The sequence below is a fragment of the Helianthus annuus genome, chromosome 3 (assembly GCF_002127325.2).
Source record: "Helianthus annuus cultivar XRQ/B chromosome 3, HanXRQr2.0-SUNRISE, whole genome shotgun sequence".
Taxonomy (NCBI): domain Eukaryota; kingdom Viridiplantae; phylum Streptophyta; class Magnoliopsida; order Asterales; family Asteraceae; genus Helianthus; species Helianthus annuus.
The window spans coordinates 46,499,552-46,506,453 of record NC_035435.2 but is presented as its reverse complement, the minus strand read 5'-3'; the positions used below and the strand labels follow the sequence as shown (position 1 = coordinate 46,506,453).

General features: G+C 35.0%; 2 long non-coding RNA genes across 18 annotated transcripts; both read right to left on the bottom strand.

Annotated features, from left to right (window-relative positions):
* Positions 1-768: 768 nt before the first annotated feature.
* Positions 769-1,503, bottom strand: LOC110928958. The gene is made up of 2 exons (XR_002586768.2): positions 1,458-1,503; positions 769-1,354 (listed from the first exon to the last, which is right to left on the bottom strand). It is a non-coding gene; the product is annotated as an uncharacterized LOC110928958 (long non-coding RNA).
* A 169-nt stretch (positions 1,504-1,672) lies between these two features.
* LOC110928956 lies at positions 1,673-4,621 on the bottom strand. 17 transcript variants are annotated; one of them, XR_004889630.1, is made up of 9 exons: positions 4,284-4,621; positions 4,122-4,169; positions 3,724-3,998; positions 3,332-3,492; positions 2,749-2,822; positions 2,624-2,672; positions 2,259-2,509; positions 1,894-2,102; positions 1,673-1,755 (listed from the first exon to the last, which is right to left on the bottom strand). It is a non-coding gene; the product is annotated as an uncharacterized LOC110928956 (long non-coding RNA). The 17 variants fall into 17 exon arrangements; XR_004889632.1 differs by having other exon boundaries at positions 1,677-1,744; positions 1,884-2,102; XR_004889633.1 differs by having other exon boundaries at positions 1,677-1,744.
* Positions 4,622-6,902: the final 2,281 nt, after the last annotated feature.

Below are 6,902 nucleotides of genomic sequence, written 5' to 3'. Positions count from 1 at the left end.
ATACTGAAATATATTGAAAAATAAAGTAAAATAAAAGTAATACGAAGATTCTTAACCCAAGTATTTTCTTCAACAACTTTAATCTTTATTTCGAAAAACTCATATAAACCACCTAAGTCAGTAATTAATTTGGAAGGATTTACATTTGATAACAACATTAACATTTGTAGATGAATGTAAAGAATTGCTACCCCAATCTATATGTAAGCGATTTTGCAAGTAGAAAGGTAGACTAAAAGAAAAAGAAAAACGGTTTTAAAGAAAACACTATAAAGTAGATGACTGTAAAGAATTGCTACCCCAATCTATAGGTAAGCGATTGCCATTTGGAATTGGAACGATCAAATTAGCGTAGGCTTTACACTTAAAAAAGAAAACACCATTGTTATTAGTAGAGATTTCTATAATGCCATACTTTTTTTCCACATGCGCATCAGATCAAACTCCATCCCCTCATACGTGCTTTCTAAAATCAAGAATACATTATGGGTATCTTTAAAAAATGAGAAGAAATAAATAAAATAATCTTGTAACTAATAACATGAGTAGTACAACTTCAAGCCAGATTCATATTCCATTATTGTTTCTTCCAATTTCCAAATGACAGTGTATTAAACTACACTAAAAAGTGTTCTCAATTTTCAACAACCAAAGTATCAGAGAGAAACAATGTTTGTGCATACCATGGGGTAGAGCAAGCCATTTGTTTGCCCAAGGCTGAAGTGTCCAGAGACTATTCGAATTTCCTCCAATTTTTATATAAGCTACTTCAACTAAGGCATATCAATTATATAAGCATCAGGTTTCTCCAAATATACTTCAGGAAGTACAAAAAAGAAAAAAGAAACACCACCACTACTATTATAGACATTCCAAAGTAGAAAAAAAATTTGTTTTTTCTAGCAATAAATCATTAATAAAAACTACAGTTTGAGGCAGAGAAATTATTGATAACATTCGCTAGTCAAAGCTGCTTTTGCGCCACCTTTGATTCGAGTTTTAGAAACACACACTGTCACCATTCTTCTATGCATTGGATGACAAAGCCGCCTCACAGCCACCAGCGGTGGTGATAATAACATAGGAGAGATAGAAAGGGTTGGATTCACATTGTAGATTGCAGACTTCGATGATCAGTCTACCGCTCCTGTGAAGCAAGCAACACCCCAGCTCCGCCTTTACTATTAGGTTCGCCAACTTGCAAGTCGATAAAAACTCCAATGTGTTGTATATCATAACAAATGATGCCTACATATTCTAGCAGATTACAGCCCAAAATGCCTACAACAATGATGTCTATATTTTTTTAGGGTTAATACCATAAAACTTGATATACCATCGTGTGTCACTGGATCTGAAATACAAAAAATAAGTAACTCTAAATAACCAAAACTCGCTCTTAGCACGAACTTCAAAGGTGGCCCAAAGCTTCATACAATAAATCTCTGGTTGCTTACCTGACTCCGTAGGTACACCTCTACCAACAACCTGAAACTGATGGAATTGCACCAAATACAACAGGAGCACAACTAACATTTATCATTTTAGAAAAAAAAACCCTAACTTAAATAACCAATTTGGAAAAAATAAAAATATTCTATATTACTCGACCTATAAACAACAAATACATTAAATTTTCATAGAAGAATTTAAAGAAGTGATCAAAGCATACAAACCTCATAGCTCTTTTTCTGGCGCGAACTCTCGATTTGTCTTCAACGGCGACAAAGGTGTGCTTGAGTCGCTAACGAAGTACTTTAGGGAATAAAGATTAGTATATAAATGGATACATACGTCAATATAATACGACATCACGAATGCCAGTTCATGAACATCTTGGAAAATAATTGTTAACTAAGAAACGCATTAATTAGTGGGTTTACCGCGACATACAATGGGCAGGAAGAGTGGGGATTGAACAGGCCAATTACACAACCCGGGTCCATTAGATCCTTCTGTGGCAGTTAATTTTTAAAGATGATTATCTTCAGGGATGAATTCTTGTTCTCTCTCTTCATTTTCATCAAGATTTTGTTGCACGTGTGGATAGAGTCCAGGCCTTGACCACTATTTTCATCGGACTGTGATTCTCGTGGTGAGGCCTGAGATAATTCAATAACCAAATACTGATTTAGTGTTTCTAAAAAGTTCATTACTCGAACTGCATACATCAATGCGTTTGGCGAATCCGCCATTTGCAGCAAAGGTCAATCAAATTTATATATTTTAGTTAATTTTTACCACAGAAAAAAACAAACCTGAGTCATTTGGGGCGAAAACCATTGCAATATTGTGTGAATTCATCTTCTTGAGATGCTCGTGTTAGATAGCATCAGCGTTCAGATTGATGGCCCAATCGAGCAGGGCGGTTTTCGTTGGCGACTGAAGACGACAAAGGGCAATGTGGCCATCCTCTGGTTGACACTGAATTACTTGCTCAGGTGAAAGCGAATCCAACATCCCACTTAGCAGTTGGCCGTTCTCTAAACCATGGCTATATTATCATCAACTTAACCATAAATTTAAAAAATTAAATGCAATATTAATACAACAATCATCATACACCTTGATAACACTATCAATTGACATCATTGGCTGAAGTTAACATAAGAGGAAAAGAAACCCTATCAGCAGCCACTTGTAAAATGACATGATCTCCCCACTAACCTATTCTGTAAATGCAAGCATTCAGTAACAAAAACGCAAATGTTATAAGTTGTATATAGATGTGTAGCTCTTTGCTCTAACCTTTTTGTTGATATTTTATACATTCTTTGAATACTAATGTAATCGCTTCAACTAATCAGCACACTCGACCATATCTAACAGCAAACCAATCAACAACTGTGAAAACTAAATCCCCTATTTTTGGTTAAAGAATCAGCATCACCATCATTATTATATTATCACTGAAGAAATGGAAATTATTATAATTAAAAACCGAAGATAGACAGTATGGTACTCGGTTTTGAACTTATTTTAAATCACCTTTTTTTTAATTTTGTATGGTACTGGTTTGAGACTTTTAACGGTACCATTCCAAACCGGTACCAACTGAACATATACGATATGGTATTCATTTTTAGTTTTAACTAAATTTAACTATTGGTATTATACAATACGGTACCGTTTCGGTAGGTACAATTCATTCTGACCTAACACTTATAAATGAAAAAGCTTAGAAATAAGTAAAAGCATGAACAAAAAATGTACCACTCCGTGTTTTAGTAAAAATTGATGGCACAATTGAACACTTGATTGAGAATCAAACAACAATTACCTATAACTAATGGATCAAAACAAATAAAAATATGTAAAGACTACTTCTCACCAGATGAAGAAGACTTCCACTATTCCCTATTCTCAGTTACAGTGATTCCTGTAGCATCTCCTTGCACTGTTCTCGTCCGCGACATTCATTTTCACTTACTGGTTCCCTCCTCCAATGCCATGTCAAAGCTCGAACTTTGTCATGTGATGATACTCTCATGGCTACATAAGATAAAAAATACTTTTAAATAAAAAAAACTGTTTGGTCTAGTAAAATAGCCTTTAACCCAAGCATGCCTATTCAACGTGGTTCTATAACAATTTAAGTCATACCAAAACCATGAATAAAAAAAATAACTTTTGGTTAAAACCCCAAATTTGTATTAAGAACCCATATATTTTTGAACCTAAAGACATTACAACATATCTTATAATCAAAGTATAGCTAATAACCTGAGATTTTTCTACAGCTTTTGTGAGACAACTCTTCCAGTCGTGCTCCATGAATCAAAGTAAACCCTAGAAAAATTATCGACTTTCTCCACCGCCATCTGTATATCATTTTAGATGAAGACATGTAACCCTCAATGAATGCGTTGTCTTTCTCCACGGCAATTAATTCAGCTATGGTTGAAGTAAAATAGAGTCCAGCTGAGACGTCAAACCATCGAAAAATCGGAAAGTTCGCCCTGTTCAACACCATCTTCAAGCCAACCCTAATGGGTGAACTTTAGCAGCCGGAATCAAAAGATTGAAGCAAAAACAATCAGATTTCGTCTAATACAACAAACCGCAGTTCATAATTTCTTAAAGTAAACAAAACCCAATTCGAAATCAATCAAATAGAATACCTTTAGAGCCGGAGAAGAGAGAAAGATGTATGAATGGAAGACAGAAACCTTAGATGTGATGTGAATGAAAGTTGTATAGGAGATATACGAATCAAAAACAAAATTTCGTTATTAAATCTAACAAAATAAAAAAAAACATTGGATTATTAGATGGAATCATACCTTGAAGAGGAAGATGAGAACCGATGGTCTAGCTGAAGGAGGCGGCTAGGGTTTCTCCAGAGAGAATGCGAATGAGGGAGTCGAAGATTGAAGATTGAAGATTGATGTGAAGTCGGATTTCAGATGAGATATACAAAACAAAAGAAATTATTAGTTATAAAATCTAAAATATCAAGAACGATACTTGATTCATTGACAAAATCTAACCTTTATGACGAAGATCAGAGTCGGATTCATAGAGGAACGAATGAGAGGCAGAGAACGATTCATTGATAACGCAGAAACCCTAAACGTGATTGATTGATGATGGAGGAAACAAACACTAATAATCTCAAATCTCAAAAGAGTATGAGAGAAGAATCCTTGCTTTATATATGATTGGAACAAAATTGACCCGAATTACTAATTCGGATCCCGCGTGGTTTCACATAGGGAAATGAAGGGATTAGAAAAATGGCGGGAAAATGAGGTTTGGAGGCCCTAGGAGGTGGACATGTGTCCCCTAATTAAGGCTTTTATTAGGTTGTATAGATTATTATTATTATTATTATTATTATTATTATTATTATTATTATTATTAGTAATGAGTTATTATTTAGTTTTCAATATATTCGTGTATCACTTGTTATGTTTGATCTTGATTAACCCCATAAAATCATAGCCCGACACAGTTGTAAGTTAGCCCGAAACATAGAATATATAAAAGAATAACTAATAAGATCAATGCATTACGACGAAGCTATTAAACCACAAAACAAATAACATAAAAACATTGAACAACACACGTGGATTGCAATGTGTTAACTCACAAAATTTAGAAAAATGTAAAACAAAAAATTTGTAAAATATAAAAAGTATAAGGGAAAGATGAAAATAGAACTGTGTTGGGGGTAAAAACTAAAAAATAAAAAAAATTGTCTATTACAAATTTATAAAATAAAAAAAGTATAATAAGGGTTTAAAGCGTAAGAAAATTGAATAGTGATTTTGTGAGTATAAGAAAAGTTGATAATTAATACATAGTAAATAATAATAATAATAATAATAATAATAATAATAATAATAATTTATTAGGTAATAATGATAAAAATAATAATAATAATAACAGCAACAAAGACAACAAAAAGAAAAATAAAATAAAATATTGATTTGTAATATAATGATGTGATGTTTTTTATAGACGCTGATAGTGGAAGCGTGAGGTGTGATCTTGATAGGTTCTCATTGCATTCGATAAAGTAAACATACTACATGATAAAATAAACTAAGGTGCCATTGTTATAAGTTAATTACATAGTTAGTCCTTGTAGTTTACACAAACTAACAATTTAAGGTACTAATAGTTTAAAATCACTTTTTAGGATACTAACTTTCCATTTTTTATTGGGTCCACTTATAAAGACGATGTTGTGTGTGATGTGGTCCCTATGGACGCGTGTCACTTATTGTTGGGTAGACCTTGGGAGTATGAGCGTAATATTGAGCATAATGGGCGGTCTAATACTTATAGCTTTCTGTTTGGTGGTGTGAAGATAACCCTTGTTCCTAGCAAGCCAAAGCAGTTGGCCACAAAACAGTCGGGTACTATGTTGACCATTAGTCAGTTTCAAGATGAGTTGGAGGACACAGACAATGTTTTTGTTTTGATAGGGAAGGCAGTGCCCGAGGAAGTCGAAATTCCTAATGCTATGGTTCCTTTGCTTGAGGAATTTTCTGATGTTTTCCCTGTTGAGTTGCCTGATGGATTACCACCTTTGCGTGACATCCAACATCATATGATTTGGAGCCTGGGTCACAGTTACCCAACAGACCACATTACAGGATGAGCCCTGCTGAGCATGAAGAGCTGCGAAGACAGGTTGAGGAGTTGATTTCTAAGGGCCACGTTCGTGAAAGTATGAGCCCTTATGCTGTTCCGGCTTTATTGACTCCTAAAAAAGATGGCACTTGGCGTATGTGTGTTGACAGTCGAGCAATCAACAAGATTACTGTGAGGTACAGGTTTCCTATTCCTCGACTTGATGATTTGCTTGATCAAATTAGTGGTGCTACTATTTTTACGAAGTTAGATTTGAAGAGTGGTTATTACCAGATTCGTCTTAGACCGGGTGACGAGTGGAAGACTGCCTTCAAGACTCGTGAAGGGTTGTATGAGTGGTTGGTGATGCCATTTGGTTTATCAAACGCACCTAGTACTTTTATGCGTGTGATGAATCAGTTGCTTAGACCTTTTATTGGGAAGTTCGTGGTTGTGTATTTTGATGACATTCTCATTTATAGTGCTTCATTCAGCGACCATGTTGTGCATGTGAGGCAGGTTTTGGCCTTACTTCGCAGGGACCGTTTTTATGCAGCCACCAAGAAGTGTGTGTTCATGACCCCCGTATGTTATTTCTGGTGATGGGATACAAGTTGATGAATCCAAGGTGGCGGCTGTTCAAAATTGGCCAACTCCTAGTACCATTACTGAAGTTCGTAGTTTCCATGGGCTTGCTTCTTTTTACAGACGGTTTATTCCACACTTCAGTTCTATTATGGCCCCAGTGACAGATTGTATGAGGGGAAGCATTTGTATGGACATATGAGGCAGAGTTGGCTTTTCAAGTTGTGAAAGAGAAG